The sequence below is a fragment of the Sapajus apella genome, unplaced genomic scaffold (genome assembly GCF_009761245.1).
Source record: "Sapajus apella isolate SASKATOON/1434 unplaced genomic scaffold, GSC_monkey_1.0 scaffold32, whole genome shotgun sequence".
Classification (NCBI taxonomy): Eukaryota; Metazoa; Chordata; class Mammalia; order Primates; family Cebidae; genus Sapajus; species Sapajus apella.
The window spans coordinates 3,537,941-3,557,414 of NW_022436972.1; the positions used below are offsets into that span (position 1 = coordinate 3,537,941).

At 36.9% G+C, this 19,474-nt stretch overlaps 1 protein-coding gene across 1 annotated transcript in view; it reads right to left on the minus strand.

The window, feature by feature from the left end:
• UBL3 (ubiquitin like 3) overlaps positions 1–19,474 on the minus strand; it is an 84,203-nt gene that overhangs the window by 35,478 nt on the left and 29,251 nt on the right. The gene's annotated exons all lie outside the window — the stretch shown is intronic.

Genomic DNA, 19,474 nt, shown 5'->3' on the forward strand with positions numbered 1-19,474 from the left:
TAGAAGGTTGAAGATGTGAGCTGCTTTTGGAGCCCTTGGAGGTGGCTTTTGTGCCAGGAGTAGTTTTTGTGTACAAAAAATAGTATCTAAAAATTTTATTTTTTAATTCATATCTGATTTATCAAACTACGAGTTCAAAAAATTAGTCCCAGGTTTTAAAGTTAGCTTTAAGTGTTTACTTAACTTACAAATCTGTCAAAATGATCACTTACCACTGGCTTAATTTAGATTTTAAACTGCAATTATAAATTGAACAGATTCAATTTCTACTAAGTGCTGGTGAGTCTTCCCAATTATCTATAATTCTTATAAATCTAATAAACTGATAAAAATGGTCAACCTTTAATTCTCATAAATGTTACAGTACTATAAACTTATAAGCCTTTCTCCTAAAAATCACAAGCAAAATCATTACTCAATTACACATTTTAAATTGGAAGTGACACTGCCCAATAAGTGCATGACAAGATGCTCAGCATCATTTAATCATTAGGAAAATGAAAATCAAAACCACAGTAAGATACTATCGCCAACCTACTAAGATGGCTATAATCAAAAACACTGACAATCTTTTAGGTGATAAATGATTTAATCTCATATCTCTCCCATGACTTGGTCTGATTTCTGATCACAACAGTTAGGGTCATTCTTCTAAAAGGTATTATTTGGAGATTCTTTCAGTCTTTCACTAGGTACTGTTTAAACTCAGCTGCTGTTCCTCAAGGGATTCATATTCTAGATTTAGAAAAATAACAGGAAGATTTTTAGAAAAAAATTTAAGGGCAGGAAGCATGGACCATATAAAGAGCATGTTGTCTAAGGTCTCTTTAACCACTGACATTTCAAATAATTCTATAAACTGCCATGGAATAAGCAGTTAATGTATTTAGAAATTAATTATTTACAAATTAATCAGTAGAAATGCTTTACTGAAAACATTATCAAACAGGCTTTAAAGAAAAAAATTATCAATGTATTCTTATTACTCATATTTTAGTACCAGCTTTCTGTTGGTTGGCTGATCTTTCTCTCCCCATTGAAACTGTACATTTCTTCAGGTCAGAAAAGTTAAAAGAGAAACAAAATTATATGCTAGTGGGTACTTTGGCTTCCTTGTGAAAGAGATGTGATGTTCATGGTAAAGAAACAGGCTTGGTGAGTAAAATGTGATTTACAGAGTACAGACAGAATCTTAGAAGCATAGGAATTTAATGTCTCTCTAGAATATTTTACTCAAAATGTGGTTCTCTGGTGAATCCCCCTAATCCTCTTTAAGGTCTCCAAATAACATTTGTCTACACTAGCCAATATAGTGCTGAAGACAGAACCCTTCAAATTCTACATTGACATTCCCCAATACATTTTTACCAATACATTTTTAAATCTATAATTTGACATTACATACATTACCTACATGCATTTGGGAGGCACATTAGAATAACCGTTCATTTACCTTTTATGACCACTGAAAAAATCAAATAAAATAAATATGACCATGTATTTTCTAAGTCTTAAAACTGTTGTTAGTCCTATGTTTATATGTAAGGGATAATTAGATTCAATTAAAGAAAATGGCTGTCCCTGATTTGTCCTTTTCCTAACCTTGCTCAATTATTAATACTTCCTTCCTTATATTAATACATGAAATTTGCCACACATTTAGGTCTGTAAATCCACGAGTATTACTTAAGTATCCTATCAACTAGGCTGTAAACTCCTCAAGGGCATGTATCATGATGCCCTCTATTCCTCTGTCTTTGCTTCCTTCTACTTTTTCTTTTCCACCATTAGCCAGTTTTTCACAATTTTTTTAATGGCATATTAAACATCTTTAATGAAGGCATGGTGCAAGTACTGTTCATGCTCCCTAAAGTACGTCAATAAAATCATCAGGGGGCCATTAGAAAGAAAAAGAAAAATACCATAATTACCATGATCACAGACAAGATCACATAAGCTTACTAACAGTCCTTGTTCCAAAGACTCAGAGTCCTCCAAATATGTCCAATCATTCTACAAATTTTTCACAGCATTTAAACCACATTATTTTGATAATACAAGTATAGTCTGAATCGTGTAAACAGAAAATATGTGGAAAACAAAATCATCTAGTCATACTTAACAATAACACAGCTATTTCACAAAGGATATGTGAATTCTTAAATGAGCAAAATTAGCAGAGAAATCCAAAAACTATAGATGCTTTTAAGTACCCATCAAACTTTATAATTTTAGTAATTTTTGATGTGCTTGATATTATTGGTGGTGATAATAAGAACAATATGGGTTAACTGGTCTCAGAAACTGTGCCAATTATAAATATATAAAGTAGATATTACTATCTTTATTTTCCAGATAAGGAAACTGAGGCTTGAATGAGGTTAAACATCCTGCCAAAGGTAAGTGGGAAACTGAATACAGCTCTGTTTCTGAACCCAAGATTTATGCTAAGATAGAGTTTCTCAACCTCAGCACAACTGATATTTTAGACGAGATAATTATTCATTTGGGCAGGGGGCTGGGGAGCTGTTTTGTGCGTTGCAGGATGTGTATCATCTCTTGCTTCTATCCACTAGATATCAGTGGCATTCCCCCTTTGTCACGTGCCCCCCGCCCCCCATAATGTTGTGGCAATAAAAACACATATGCAGACACTGCCAAATGTCTCCTAGGGGACAAAATTGCCTTGGTTGAGAATCCTTGCTAAGCCTTTTACTGTGAGGAGCCATCAAGAGCACATTCTTGGAGAAATCTAAAACAACAGAATAACTTCACACATTTTATTTTATTTATTTATTTATTTATTTATTTATTTTTTGAGACGGAGTTTCGCTCTTGTTACCCAGGCTGGAGTGCAATGGCGCGATCTCGGCTCACCGCAACCTCCGCCTCCTGGGTTCAGGCAATTCTCCTGCCTCAGCCTCCTGAGTAGCTGGGATTACAGGCAAGCACCACCATGCCCAGCTGATTTTTTGTATTTTTTAGTAGAGACGGGGTTTCACCATGTTGACCAGGATGGTCTCGATCTCTTGAACTCGTCATCCACTCGCCTCGGCCTCCCAAAGTGCTGGGATTACAGGCGTGAGCCACCTCGTCCGGCCAACTTCACACATTTTAAACTACTCAGCAAATAGGATATTTCAAATCATTTGAAAACACGACTAACTGAAGATGTTATGTGGTTAACAATGTCTAAAAGATATTTAAATGCAATAAATTATATGATCATATATTATTTTCTTTGCTTCCATACACAAAGACTATAAAATTATGAGTCTGTAACAAAAATAGAACTTTTTTACATGCATATGAGTGGTTCTTCAAAGTGATCCCTTTGGTCTGGATGTGCACAATTGCTGCCACTGAAGGGAAAAAAAAGAGTCAAATCCTGCATTTTGGAAGTATTCTGAAACCTAGTTTAGGAGTATTTCCCTTTACTGTTTTCTATCACCTCATTTCTACATGGTATTCATTTACTAACCTTGCCTTATTATTTTACAAATCAGATTTGGCTTTTTCTTTAAAGCCCAGAATAATATTATACAGTTTATCACCATTTTATTTTAGGCTTTGTTTTGAATGATTTTCGCTTATTTTCAAAATGAGTCCAAACATCAAAGGACAAAATTTGTCACATTTTGGGTATTAAAAAAAAAGGGCAAAAAAAAAGTCAAAGTATTTTATGCAATTGTAGAACCAATGGACTGAGAATAAAATTTCCTAAGATGAGTAGGATAGAGAGAAGGGGGAAGAGTATACTAACATCCAAAGGTTTCAAACGTTTATTTTAAAATCCAATTCCTGAACAGTCATTTATTTTCAAGCTTATATTCATGATTATTTAAGTTTTACTTCCACCAATACCCTGCAGTTAATTCAAATCAATAAATCATTGAATTTTTAAAATATCTTTGAAATGCTAGTGTTAACATCTTGCTCTGCTGAAAATATGACAAAAGACACCAACAAAGTTAACAAGACTGATGGATTTAAATTTCAGCCTCTTATTTCGCCTCCTAACCCTGACTAAATGAATAAGTTCTGAAGGCCAATGAGTAGACAGATTTGAGGAGAGAGGAGCACTTGAACAGTGTAAAACCTTTTGAAAAGTCATTTGGCAATTAATACCATAAACTGTAAAAAATATTCCCTCTTTTTAACTGACAGATTCCATTCCTAGAAATTGATTCAATGTAAATAATTCAAAAAAGGCAGAAGAAAAAAAACTATGACATATAAAAACACTGTCTTCTAAAATCCTAACCATGATAAAGAAAATGTGAATGTTTTAATACATCTAGAAAAGCAGAAGATAAAAGAAAAAATATGGCAGACTAACTTGAAAGAACATTATACAGCCATAAAGTTTTATAAAATATGGATGGAGTAAGTCAAGGCAAGCTTTTGGCATGATAGTTACCTGCCAGTCTGTCAAATTGTTGGAGCAACATTGTCCTAATGAACAAACACTCAGGCTACCAGCAGCTTTGCACCTCCCTGGGATGGATCTCCCAGAGGGAGCAGACAGGCTGCCATTTTTGCTGCTCAGCAGTCCTCTTTCCTGTTACCCTCAGGCTCAGAAGGCAGCTTAGCGGCTGGGAACTGACAGGGACCCTGGCAAGTCGCAGCAGCCTTATGAAAAAAGGGCCAGACTGTTTTCCACATGGGTTTTCACCTCTGGGTAGGAGCAGGGTGCCTCTCAACCTGGGCTCCCAGCACATCCACACTGCCCCTACCCGAGCACTTCAGTGGGTGGTGGCTCTGCATTTCTGAGAGGAAAATCCCAGAACCACAGCTCCTCTATCATTGAAGACGCAGTGGTACTGCCCTTGCTACCCTCAAGCTGAGGAACAAACAGGGGGCCTGCTAACAACTCCAGTATACCACCACACGGAGAGGAGCCCAGTCTCTCTTCTCTGTGAGACCCCACTCCCACTCTTCACCAGGCACACCTACTACACTCGGGACCATAGAATAACCATCCTACCCACAGCTGGGCATTCCCACTGCTAGTGACTCTGTTTCCCTGGGGGGGGGGGGCTCCCAGAGGCAACCAAGGCAGCGGTTCTGCCCCTGCTGCTCTTGGACTGGAGAAGAAACAAAGAGCCTAAGAGCTTTACTGGCACTTAGAGCATGACAGCCATTGTACAGAGGAGCTCAGCTTCTTCTCACTATGGACCCTCAACCCCTGGATTTTCCAGCAAACAGAGCCTCAAGCTCGAGCCAGCAGCGCAGCCTCCCCGGTCCTTGGCTGAACATTCTCGGTAGCAGTGACCCTGCATTTCTTTCAGGTGAAGAGACAACTGAAAGCCCATCTGCCACTTCAGCTGTGCTGCCCTTGCTGTCCTAGGACTAGGGAAGGAGCAAAGACCCTGAGTGCTTTACCTATACCTTTAGCAAGCCACAGCCGCCCTAAAGAGAAGAGGCCAGACTGTCTCCCCTCAAAGTCCTCTTTCTCCACTGCTGTCATCAGGCAGGGTTCCCTGGCTTGAGCCCACTATACTGCCACCACCACACCCCTGCCACCACCCTAGCCAATCACACTGATTGGTAGAAGGTCTGCATTTCTCTGGGTGGAACTCCAAGAGGCAAGTGAAAGGCCATCTGCCACAGCCACTGCCAAGGTCCCTTTTCCCCTGCTGCCTCCAAGCTGGAAAAGGAACATAAAGCCTGAGCTCATCCAAGGGCAGCAGTGTACAGCCTGGGAGTGCCAAGGCCAGATGTGTAGCCAGCACTTAAGTGGGAGAGGACCCCACATTTTCAGGGCATAAAAAAGAAGCACAGCTACAATGGGGAGGAAACACAGAGGGGCCACACAGTAGAGTAAGAGCCTGTCTACTAACCATTACCCTTAAGTACCATCTACTGGATCACAGCTTAAACTTCAACACCAAAAATACTTTGCTAAAATACCCCGCTGTGAAACCAAGGACAAGAACTCAGTGACAAAGACCCTGCACAAATAAAAGGCCAAGGCACAAAGCTTCGGCCTTCTGAAAACATCCAGAAAAGAAGTCAACTGACTGTACTCGAATTATACCACAGTTAAAGGAACATCAGCCCACACAGATGAGAAAGAACCAGTGCATGAACTTCAGCAACCCAAAATGCCAGAGTGTTTTCTTTCTTCCAAATACACTAGTTCCCCAGCAGCGATCCTCCAACCAGGCTGAAATCACAGAAATAGAATTCGGAATATGGCTACAAATGAAGATCACCAAGGTTCAGGAGAAAGCTGAAACCTAATCTAAGACATCTAAGGAATACTATAAAATGATGCAGGAGCTGATCGATGAAGTGGTCATTATAAGAAAGAACCAAACTGATCTGATAGAGCCGAAAAAAAACACTAAAAGAATTTCATAATGCAATTCCAAGTACTAACAGCAGAATAGACCAAGCTGAGGCAAGACTCTCAGAGCTTGAGGACTGGGGTTTGCTGAACTCAGTCAGACAAAAACAAACAAAAAAAGAGAATAAGAAAGAATGAACAAAACCTCTGAGAAATGTAGGGTTATGTAAAGAGACTATGTCTATGACTAACTGGCATTCCTGAAAGAGGGGAAGTAAGCAACTTGGAAAACCTATTTCAGGATACTGTCCATGAAAATTTCCCCAGCCTCACCAAAGAGACCAACATTTAAATTCAGGAAATGCAGAGAATCCCTGCAAGATACTACATAAGAATACCATCCCCAAGACACACAGTCCTCAGATTCTCCAAGGTCAGAATGAAATTTAAAAAATGTTAAAAGCAGCTAGAGAGAAGAGGCAGGTCACTTACAAAGGGAACCCTTCAGGCTAAAAGCAGACCTTTCAGCAGAAATCCTACAAAGCAGAAGAGATTAGGGACCTATATTCAGCATTCTTAAAGAAAACAATTTCCAACCAAGAATTTTGCATCCAGCCAAACTAAGTTTCCTAAGCAAAGGAGAAATAAGATCCTTTTTAGATAGGAAAATGCTAAGGGAATTTGTTACCACCAGACCTACCTTACCAGAGCTCCTTAAAGGAGTGCTAAACATGGAAAGGAAAGAAGACCATTACTAGCCACTAAAAAACACACAGAAGTACATACTACAAAAACAAAAGTACATACACTGGCACTATAAAAGAATGATGCAAACAAGTCTACATAGTAACCAGCTAACAATACAATGACAGGATCAAATCCACACATATCAATATTAACCTTGAATGTAAATGGGTTAAATGCCCCAATTAAAAGGCACAGAGTGGCAAGGTGGATAAAGAAGTAAGACCCATTGGTACACTGTCTTCAAGAGATCCATCTCACATACAGTGACACCCAGAGGCTCAAAGTAATGGATGGAGAAAAATATACCAAGCAAATGGGAAACAGGAAAAAAAAAAAAAAAAAAAAAAAAGAAGGGAGAAGGGGTTTCTATCCTAATTTCAGACAACACAGACTATAAACCAACAAAGATCAAAAAAGACAAAGGTGGGACATTACATAATGATAGAGGGCTCAATTCGATAAGATGTAACTGTCCTAAACATATATGCACCCAACACAGGAGCACTCAGATTTACAAAACAAGTTCTTAAAGACCTACAAAGAGACTTAGATTTCCACACAATAATAGTGTACGACTTCAACGTCCCACTGACAATATGTGGCAGATAATCAAGACAGAAAACAAAGGTTTTCAAGAATTGAATTCGATACTTGATCAAACAGACATAACAGACATCTACAGAACTCTCCACTCAAAAACAACAGAATATACATTCTTCTCATCTACACATGGCACATCCTTTAAAATAAACCACACAATCAGCCATAAAACAGTCCTTAGCTACATCCTGAAATTACACCACTATACTCTTGGACCATAGCACAATAAAAATAGAAATTAATACTAAGAAAATCACTCAAAACCATACAATTACATGTAAATTGAACAACCTACTCCTGAATTACCTTTGGGTAAACAATAAAATTAAGGCAGAAATGAAGAAATGCTTTGAAACTAATGAGAACAAAGATATAACGTACCAAAATCCCTGGGACATAGCTAAGGGGGAAGTTTATACCACTAAATAACCATATCAAAAAGTCCGAAAGATCTCAGATTAACAACTTAACATTACACCTAGAAGAATTAGAAGAATAAGAGGAAATTAACCCCAAAGCTAGCAGAAGACAAAAAATAACCAAAATTAGAGCTGAACTGAAGGAAACTGAGATGTGAAAAACCATGCAAAATATCAACAAATCCAGGAATTGGTTATTTGAAGATTAAATAAGATAGAACACTAACTAGAAAAAAGGGAGAAGATCCAAATAAACACAACAAGAAATGACAAAGGTGGCATTACCACCGACCCCAGAGTAATATACACACAAAAAAACCCTGAGAGACTACTATGAATACTTCTATGCACACAATCTACAAAACCTAGAAGAAATGAGTAACTCCCGGAAACATAGAACCTCCAAAGACTGAGGCAGGAAGAAACTAAGTAACACAACAGCTATTATTTCTGGGTGATAGCATAATAACTGATTTCAAATTTCTGCTTTATCTTTTTCACATTTTTCAAATTTCCACAATGAACATGATTTATGGCTATAAACAACAGAGGTTACAGAAACAGCTTATAATGCATTCGATCATTCCCACCAAGGATTTGCTCATACACAACACATGTGTATGTGGCCTGAAATATACATGGCACATATATATACAACTTGGTAACATATAATTCTATATTTCAGGTAACAGTAATAACTTGAAACAGACAGATTATTAAACATCAAAACAGCCATCTGATTCAGAAATATGGGACCATTTAATTAAGCTAAGCCAATGATTTAAATAAAAAACAACTCTCTAAAAAGGCTACTCAATAATTAAAAGGTATTTAAAACTTCTGAAATGCCAAGATTTATGTAAAACATACACCTATATCAAACTAAGAATGTCTGCCATTTTATCACAATGAATGGATTAAATGGTCGATAGTAGCTTTCCACAGTAATTCTCTCTTGAGAATTCTGTCTGGAAAACAAACTCAATTTTAGAATCTAAATTCTTAAAGTTCCCAAATCTCAGCAGTCCTTCAGGGCAAGGTAGATTCAAAATCATCTAGGGAGCTTTTTCAAATTCTATTTATTGGCCTGGGACCCCTCTTCCAAGAGTCTGATAAGTCTGTCCTCTGGGATGAAAGCATGGGCATCTCTACTTAGAAAATGGTTCTTATACCCCCAATACTGCGTTCTCTTTGAGAAATACGACTGTATATGCTATATATTTTTTAATAAAAAATAGTCTCCTTAACCTTTGGAGGAAAATCACTACCTAGTACAACTGGCTTGGCTTAGTTATAACTTGCCCTCCCATATTTTTTATTGAATGAATGGTTGAAACATCACAACATTCAACAAGTTGAGATGATAGAACATGATTTCACATATTCATTATATACAATTTCCATGCAATTATCCAACATTAAATTATATACAGGCTAGACTTAAATTCTTAACAATTCTACCATTTACCAAAACTCCTAGGGATTTCCAGAAAACTAGCGTATTATAAATGTGATTCTGGAATAAAGTGGTATGCATCCAAAGTAGTACCTTGTGGCTGGACACAGTGGCTTATGTCTGTAATCCTAGCACTTTGGGCAGATCACCTGAAGTCAGGAGTTCAAGACCAGCCTGGCCAGCACAGTAAAACACTATCTCTAATAAAAATACAAAAAATTAGCTGGGCATGGTGGTGTGTGCCTGTAGTCCCAGGTACTTGGGAGGCTGAGGTAGGAGAATACCTTGAGCTCAGGAGGCAGAGGTTGCAGTGAGCTGATTGTACCACTGCACTCCAGCCTGGGAGACAGACCAAGACTCCATCTCAAAAACAAAAGAAAACAAAACAAAACCCCACAGAGTAGTATCTTGTATTTCTGTATTAGTAACTAGCATCCAATTAGATAAAACTGCGCCATAGAGAAAAAAACCTTTCTTACTAGCAATTGAGTAGTTAGCTCTTCTTGTATGGTTACTGATTGACTTACTAACTTTTACATTAGTCTACTTTAGAAAGAAATATACCCAGAAAATATCTAATGCCAGCCTGGAAAACAAAGTTTATCACTCTTGCCAATAATTTATAGCAGCTGGCGGAAATATGCTCCATTAACAGGGATCTTAAACTCCAGGTTCAGTGTAAAATGAGTTGTTATTATCCATGTCTGTCACGAGTAAAGGTAGCGCTGGGGGGCAGGGAGTATGGTGGGTGCAGTGATGACGTACAAAGGTGCCATATATTTACTGCCCTCGATCTAACACCTTCTTAAATTGGACCAAGATCTTTGCTTCATTATAAATACTGAGGTGTTCTTTGGATTCAACACAGAAATATTAAAAAGCATTTTCCTCACTCCAAAATTGGCTTCACATGGCCACTACCTGAAGGGATATATTGGCCATGGCTTTGTCATCTCTCCTGACCTAGTGATAACCATGCCAGCTCATAATTCACTTTACTGTCTTGTGATCTGTAATGCTTTCTTCAGTAGCTTTTGTGTCTATGGTGCAATTTTTAGGTTTTATAACAACAACTTCTATCTTGTTCTTTCCTACTGTGAGACTGTATTTCCAAACTAATATTTAATATATACCATATTATATCATTTCAATTAAAATTATCAGTTATTCTAATATGTAGTACACTTCAGAATGATGAAATCATGAAGAAAAAGTAATGATACCAAAAATGAATTTGGACATTTGACGGAAAGTTTACTGTATTTTCTTTACTTTTCTACAGAGACCCAACTACTGTTCAAGAGAATCTAGGTGCCACAAACTTCATATAAAGTTAATATTTGTAGAATACATTTTCTATAATGTCAAGCCCAGTTCTTGCTCCTTCTTGTAGAGGAAACAAAGATTAAACTATAAGTCAGGAACCGTGGACTCTCCTAGCCCTGGCTTTTACACTAGCTGACTATATAATCTTGGGTAAGTCACTTCACTGCTGAAGGCTCAATTCCCTAGCCCATAAACTGGGGAGATACATAAGAACCCAGACTGTCAGTCCAGCTCCTTTACTGCTCCTGAGTTCTGTGATTCTAGTACCTCAGACTTCAATTCTCATTGCCTTTTATTCCTTTGTTTTCTGTGCTCCACCAAATTACTGACTTCACAATTCTGCATCTAGATTTTCCTATTAATTCTAAGAATTTTTTTTTTTTTTTTGAGATGGTGTCTCACTCTGTCACCCAAGCTGGAGGGCAGTGGCACGATGGTGGCTCACTGCAACCTCTGCCTCCTGGGTTCAAGCGATTCTCCTGCCTCAGCCTCCTGAGTAGCTGGGACTACAGGCACTTGATATCATGCCAGGCTAATTTTTTTTTTTTTTTTTTTTTTCAGACGGAGTCTCGCTCTATTGCCAGGCTGAGGTGCAGTGGTGCAATCTCGGCTTACTGCAACCCCCACCTCCTGGGTTCAAGTGATTCTTCTGCCTCAGCCTCCTGGGTAGTTGGGACTACAGGCGCATGCCACCACACCCAGCCAATTTTTCTATTTTTAGTAAAGACGGGTTTTCACCATGTGGGCCAGGGTGGTCTTGATCTCTTGACCTCATGATCCACCTGCCTCAGCCTCCCAAAGTGCTGGGATTACAGGCGTGAGCCACCGTGCTCAGTCTAATTCTATGAATTTTTAAAGCTCCTTTTTATTCAGCAGTTAATATTACTTGGTACTGTTTACATTGCTGTTCAATGAAGTATGACTTATAGCACTAAGTGTGCTATCTAGTGTAGTCTTAATAGCATCATTGTTAGATCAAATATAGCCCTCAAGGAAGCAATCAGTTAGGACTGCTGTTCTGAAAAAGAAAAAAAAAAAAGGAATTGTGAAGAAGAGAAGGAAAAAGTTGATTCAAGACTTATCTCTAACAGTTAACTGCAAGATTGGCAAGACAGAAGTCAAAATGTTTACATAGGCTATCTTCGGGAGGTATGGATGACTTTTTGCTACTTTTTAATATTTCCTAGATGAAAAGAAATGTCTATTGCTACTTAATGGTTAAATGTATTATTATATAATAATAGTCTATTTTATAAATTCTTTGTAGTGGGTAAAAACCACAATGATTAACAAACATGCATTAAAACAACTTTTATAGTGCTTCTAAGAAGAATCAGGTATATATGAGGAAATTCTCAAAGCCTCTGTTTGCTAAAGGAAGGGAAAAATGAAGAAAAAGAAGCCACTTAAGCACCTTTTATTACAATTTATTCTAGACCATTAAAATCACCTTCCATTTTTCTTACAACTCTTAAGATGGAAAAAATAAATATTTAATGTATAGCTAGAAAGTTAATTCCGTATCAAATTTATAAAAAGGTGTCATTGCATTCTTATTTGCCCAGTGTATACTTAATGCATACAGTGTATATATGACCACTTAATAAAGCATGACATTACTATTTTAAATTACAAAATTTCAAAACCCAAGCTCCCACTCCCATCATACTATTTATTATTTATGAAGACATTCTAATATGTTACTATTCAACCCTTTGATTTTTCCATTTCACTATACAGCCTGGGTTTGGTTATCAACCCTACCACTTAATCGCTGCAACATCCTAGACATGCCACTTAACTGTTCTGGAAGCTAAGTTTCTTTGTTGTAATATCATTACCACCACCATCTGTTTTGTTTTGTGTAGTTTCCAAAATATTTTCATATATATTAATACAATGGATACCCACACCATCATCGTTGTCTCATTTTGCAAATGACTTGCCCCCCAAAGTCACATGCCTAGAAGACCAGTGCTTAAAGTTAAATACCCTAACTACTCAGAAGACTATTGTAAAGCTCAAATGAGACAATATGTATGTATTTTGTAAACGCTAAAACTTTTTGTAAAAATATAAAGTAGCATATTATTTTCTATGTTCCCTTATTAGGGGAGTAGTGGTTGCATTCAATGATCTCTGGTTGTGCCCAGGTATAATACTGTGAGTTAGAAGGGTTTTTAAGTTTTCTTTAATTGAAAAAAAACTGGATTCCTATTAACTAAAGACTATTAATATTTTTAACACAGTATGATCATGCTGTGTTAGAATAGAAATCTTTATTTTCCTCCAAATAATATAAGCATTTCTCCAAGGTATTAATCATGAATTCAAAAAAAATTTTGAGCACCTACCCTAGACACCTGCTGGGTACACATGATGTAAAACACAGATGGATCTCTGACAACAAGGAGCTAACAGTACAGCAATGAAGACAGGTAAACAAGTAAACAAAAGACAACTTGTGGAAAAGTGCTATAAAGAAACAACAGAGTCAACAGGGTCCTAGAATAGGAAACCTGGGGAGAAGGAACTTGAGAAAGTGATACTTGCACTGAGACCTGAAGAAGGAGTCAGAAATGCAAAGAGAAGGTGGCAGAACAGTTTAGGCAGTAGGAACTTCGTGTATAAAGACTCCAAAGCAGAAAAGAAAAAGCCTTGGTACATCTGAGGAAAAAATAAATAAACCGCAACAGAATGGAAACTGAGGAAGAGAGCCACCAATGAGGTTGAAGAGCAAGCAAGAGTCAGATCTCACACAGCCTGGGGAGGATTTTAAATACTTAAGTGTTCTGTGAAACCATTCAAAAGTTTTCAGCGGTGGGGCACAATCCAGTTTACACCCAAGGTCATCATGGCTGTTGCATGGATAAAGCATTTTTTCTTTGGGAACAGAGGCTGACAGACCGGTTAGAAGACTTTGCAGTAGTTCAGTTGAGATGACAAAAGCCTAGACAGGGGTGGAGGCAGTGAAGAAAGTATGTTTCCATTAAATATAGTTATCCCTAGGTATTAGTGGCAGCTGTGCTCCAGGACCCAGCCCTCTGACCCTTGCCCACAGATAACAAAAACCAAGGATGCTCTAGTTACTGATCTAAAATAGCACAGTATTTCCATATAACCTAGTGCATCCTCCTATATATACTTTAAATCACCTCTAATTACTTTTAATACCTAATACAAATGACTACGTATTACTTCATTTGTGTGGATCCAACATAGTACTCAGACTGCAGAAAATTCAAGTTTTGCTTTTTGAAACTCTGTGAAATTTTTTCCTGAATATTTTCAATTCACAGTTGGTTAATCCACAGATACAGAACCTACAAATATGAAAGACCAACTGTATATTTTAGGAGTAAAAAATACAACTTACTGAGGTATGTGATATGAATGATGGAGAAACTGAGGAATTAAGGTTATTCCACATATCTGACTCAGCAACTGGGAGAATGATGATGGCATCAATAGGATCAATCCTAAATCTGACATGTCTGTGAGTTTTTTTTTTTTTTTAAGTGGAGATGTAAAAATAACTGGCCAAGTGATTAAGGAATTCAGAGGAGATAGTCTGGGCTAGAAATACAAATTTGGGGCTCATCAGCATTTAAGTGGTATTAAGCCTGGGAACTGATCCAATTCTAGAAAAGAGACGAGAGATAGAAGAGAGCACAGACTGAGCTATGAAGATGGTTAATATTTAAAAAGCAAATAAAGAGTTGGCAAAAGAAACTGAGAGGGTACAGCTAATGATATAGCAAGAAAATCACATAGATGGGGTCACAGAAACCAAAAGAAGAAAGTATTTAAAAGAAGGCCAGTTGCTGTACTGTTTTAAGTGCTGCTGAGAGGCCAAGTAAGCTGAAGACAAAGAATCTTTTGGATTTGTAAACTGAAGATCAGTGGTATATAGGACATTTTGTGCACAGCCTTTGTAAATATTTAATAACTAGTTAATATCCTATTGAGTGAAAATACAGGTATTTTTAGTGTAACAGTAGGTTTTCTACATGTGAATTAGATGTTTTAAAATAAGGAACATGATTTGCCTTATTTGAAGCAATGTTGTTTATAATGCAAGCTATGATTGGAAACCAGCACTCTGCTTAGGAAGAAGTAGCTGCACACACAACAGAGGGACACATAATGACTTTGTTTGAAAGGCTGGCTACAAGGTGGGAATGTGTTCTTTTGCTCACTGTTAACAATTATGAATTCTGGGCCTTTACAATAAAGACCTGGAAAACATACTCAACTTATATAGCTATGCATAGACCCTTGACACAGTTCAAGTCAATGGTGGTATAGGTTAAAGTACCTGGGGAGGAAGGGTCCTCTCTCAAAGCACTGCTAGGGAAAACCCTTTCGCCCATCCACGTTTTTACCACCCAGAACACAATGTGATCTTTGGAATTATTATACAATAATCTTTGGACCATAGGGAGGAAATCCATAAACTAAGTAGAGCAAGTAGACAGGAGGATACTGGTCCTTCGAAGGCGTTTCTCAGGCTACTGTATTGGTCCTGGACTTCCACTTTCCAAATTTCTTGTTGCAGAATCATATCAACTCTTTATTTATTTTGATCTACTAAGTCTGATTTTGCAATTACTAATAGCTAAACTCAATGTTAACTGATACATGCCATGTTCATTTCATTCCTTCCTGAGAGTATTTTAAAATGAAGCAATGTTTAACACAGTTGGGAGGACAGTAGAGCTACAGTAAACTCCACTGCAACTAGTACTAGCCGTGTGACCTAGTTCTGGACAAAGAGGTATATAGAAGACTGATGGGGGCTTCTAGGAAATTTAATCCTATGCTGAAAATAAGAGAGAGCTGTGGAAGGAAACTGGTAGATGGGCTGTCCCTGCCATGCCCTCCATGCCAGGCCTCATCCCTTGCCTTTCCTGTCTTTGAATTGGTTGTGATACCTAGAGTCACACACACAGCTATCTTGAAACTACTGAGCAACAAGCACAAAGATAAAAAGCCTATCTCCAATAATGAAAAAGACCTGGCTGCTTGATAACATCACTAAGCTGCTAGACTAGCCAGAATGCCTTTTTCCCAATTTCTTGTTATATAATTAAATATCTTTAGTGATAAAGTCACTGTTAGTTGGGGTTGTGTGTGTGTTTTTTTTGTTTTTGTTTTTGTTTTTTTGTTTTTTGTTTGGTTGTTTTTGTAGCTAAAAGCATTCCTAACTGATAAATTCTATCTTCTCTCAAATATCCAAGTATCTTCATGCTGCCCTTTAAATAAACAAAATTCAAAATTTTCTCCTTTACTCTGGCTTTCCATCTCACTTCAAAATTTCCTCTCCAATATAGGTTGGACCTGTACTAATGTTCCTATACTTGGAATGCTCCCCCATCTAAATCTTATCAATTTGTAAAAGGCCTATCTTAATTCCTGTAGCCTTCAAGAAGCCTCTCCAAAAGGGCGACAGGGTTTATGTCTTGAAGTCCACAATTCTCTGCATTTATTGACAGTCTCACCATTATTTATTCCCCATGTAAACCTTCCCTTTCAAATCAGCACAGGGTTTAGCCAATTCAAAATTCAATTCTAAGAGTTTTCAAGTTGGGAATGTTGAATACCTGCACTTTGGGCTCTTAATGCTGAACTCTCGTACAAAGCCTCGCTGCAAGAACCACTACTCACGGTTACATTAAGTGTATGCAGCTCATTTTCTCTTGTGGAGTACTAAATTCTTCCTAGTCAAGTGTATAAATCAGAATGTATCTGGGAAACTTTCCAAAATACATATTACAAGGCACCACCCCAGATGTACTAAATCATTTCCATGGTCATATATGTTGAAGGTATCAGATGATTCTGATGTGTACTCCTGGGTAAGATTTTTCTAACTCTAGATATTCTAGAACTGCACTATTCCACATAGTAGCTACTGGCCATATACAGCTACTGAGCACTTGAAATTAATTTAAATTGAAAAATTGATATGTGAGATTCAGTTACCAGAAAACCTTAAGTGTATTTGGAACTTGGGTATATGAATTTATTTTTTCAACTGTAAATTTTATGAAATATATAGACTATTTCTAATGAAAATCTAAGATCTGAATTCAGATCTGCTCCAAGTATAATGCATCTTAGATTCTGAAGACTTAGTATGAAAAAAAGGTAAAACACCATCAATAATTTTGCATCAATTACATGTTGAGATTATAATATTTTGAATGTGTCAGGTGAAAACGTTATTAAAATTAATTTCACCTGTGTCTTTTAACTTTAATGTGGCTACTAGAAAATTTAAAATTACACATGTTGTGTTATATTTTTATTGGACAGTGCTGTTTTCTAGAGAGTCATTTTTACCCAATTGTGACTAAGAGTTATGTCACTCAAAATACCTATTACATTTACTTGAAGAAAGCCAGTCAATGTCTCCTTTATAAGGCCCTATGTAAGACATTTCTCTCAGACTTCAGTGTCACAGAAAAAATTTCTTTTCCTAAGCAATTGGTATAGTTTTAATTTATGAATGTTATAAATCTTATTATCAATCAGGTATCTCTCTTTGCCTTGCTGAGAGCCAAATTACAGGCAAACTTCAGTAACTGCATACAGCTTCAGGAAATTTCTCCAGCTAGCCCAATTATAGTATTCTCCTTTATTTTCTCTTTGCTCAGAAATTAGCTTTCTTATTCATAGTCATAAATCTTTTTTTACAATGAGAAAAGAAATTATTTTCAATAAGAACCAAAGTCTGAACAAACACCAAAACAACTTAAGGCAAAGGCAAACTTATTTAAGCAAAATACAAAAAGTTGTAAAGTTGGCTGTATCCTCAAGGCTCCACATTCGCAGGTTCAACCAACCACAAGTTGAAAATATTTGGAAAAAATAGAAAACACAACAATTAAAAATAATGCAAATAAAAAGCAATACAATACAACAACATTTACATTGTATTAGTGATAAGTAATCTAGAGATAATTTAACATATAGGAAAGGATATGCATAGGTTATATGCAAATACAGCACCATTTTATATCAGAGGCTTGACGCATCTGTGGATTTTGCTATTGGGTGATGGTAGGGTTCTCAACAAATTCTTCCCTCATACTGAGAGACGACTGTGTTCAATTCCTCATACTGCTACTTTTAAAATTCACTTTGCATCCTTATTTTCAAGAAATAAATCAACCTTTAAACACCACCACAATATTCTCTCTCATGTGCTTTGGGGAAGAAGAACCAGAGCCACTTTTGAAATAAGATGAAAATCCTTAGAAGAAGAAGATGTCATTAATGAATATTAGTGACACTGTTCTGGTTATCTAATGAGATAATGTTCAGAGTTACAAAAGAAGGAATGCGACTCATGCTTCTTCAATTTATTCAAGACGGTTAATTTCTGTTCTGAGTGATTAGGTATAATCCAAGAAGAAACAGTAGTTTTAGGTCCAATTTAGAATCTTTCATTTTTTTTTTAAAGAGTATGTAATGTTATTTTGCTGTATGTTTTGCGAAGTTATACTGCACAGCCAACAGGAATAAATACAGGTTGTTTTTATTACCTCAAATATCAAAAGCCACACAAGGTCTTTGAGCAGTTACAAATTTTACTCATGAGTCCTTAACTAAAACTGCGCCTGCCTACTAGCTTACAGATGTTTTCCAGGAAAACAAATTTATATTCTACCAAACAGAAAAATCTAGAACAAATTAATGGCAACAACATGAAAACCTGCTAAGAGCTTCTACTGTTATCACAAATAATCATTTAATATATAGAGATACACAACAACTATGTAATAAAAATTTTATTTGAGACGCCAAGCCAAATTTTGTACATGAGTAAAGAGAAAAACTTTAATACTCTTTCAACAAGTCATCAAATAAATATTAACACCCACTCTTTTCCAAGCTCTGTAATAGGCCCAAGATATAAGGGCCTATTATAAAGTTGAATAAGATACCCATGTGTCATGCTGTCCTACCACATAAGCTAGTGAGATAGACCAGAGTTTTATCAAAGAACGACCTAGGTGGGCTGCTGTCTAGAAATACACCACTGGAATATGATGGCCATGTGTTGTAGTTAGCTGAAGTTCCCAAACTGGAAAATACAGAAACTTTTATCAGTATTAATTAAATTTTATTGTGCAATTTTAAATGCCTTTTAGAAAGCTGTCTGGTTCAGAAAAATCATGCAATAAAAACCAAGGGATTAAAACAACCAAACCTTTGGAAATGTTTTGTCTAACCATTTATAGAAAACTGACCCTGCATCGGCCAGGCCAGCAGAAAACGAATTAGTAAGTATTTGTTTCTATATAGAAATGTCACAGAAAGAAAATCATTTTACTCCTCTTCTATTAAATATATGTTGGGCAAATATTTAAAGATTATTACTACTGCGTTAGTTTGCAACTATTAGTTCCCAACCCCTATGAATTGTCCTAACTCTGGGCAAAACACGGTAGCAATTGAAATGTCAATCCAGTGTGTACTACAACAAATCCTGTGTCACTGGGGCACAGACAGTGAGCACCAACACAGATCTGCAAGATTCTGAAACAGCATCCCAGAGAAAGAGACTTAGCTGAGATTTCAAATAGGAGTTAGATAAGTGGGAAATGGGCGTGTGAATTGAGGGGA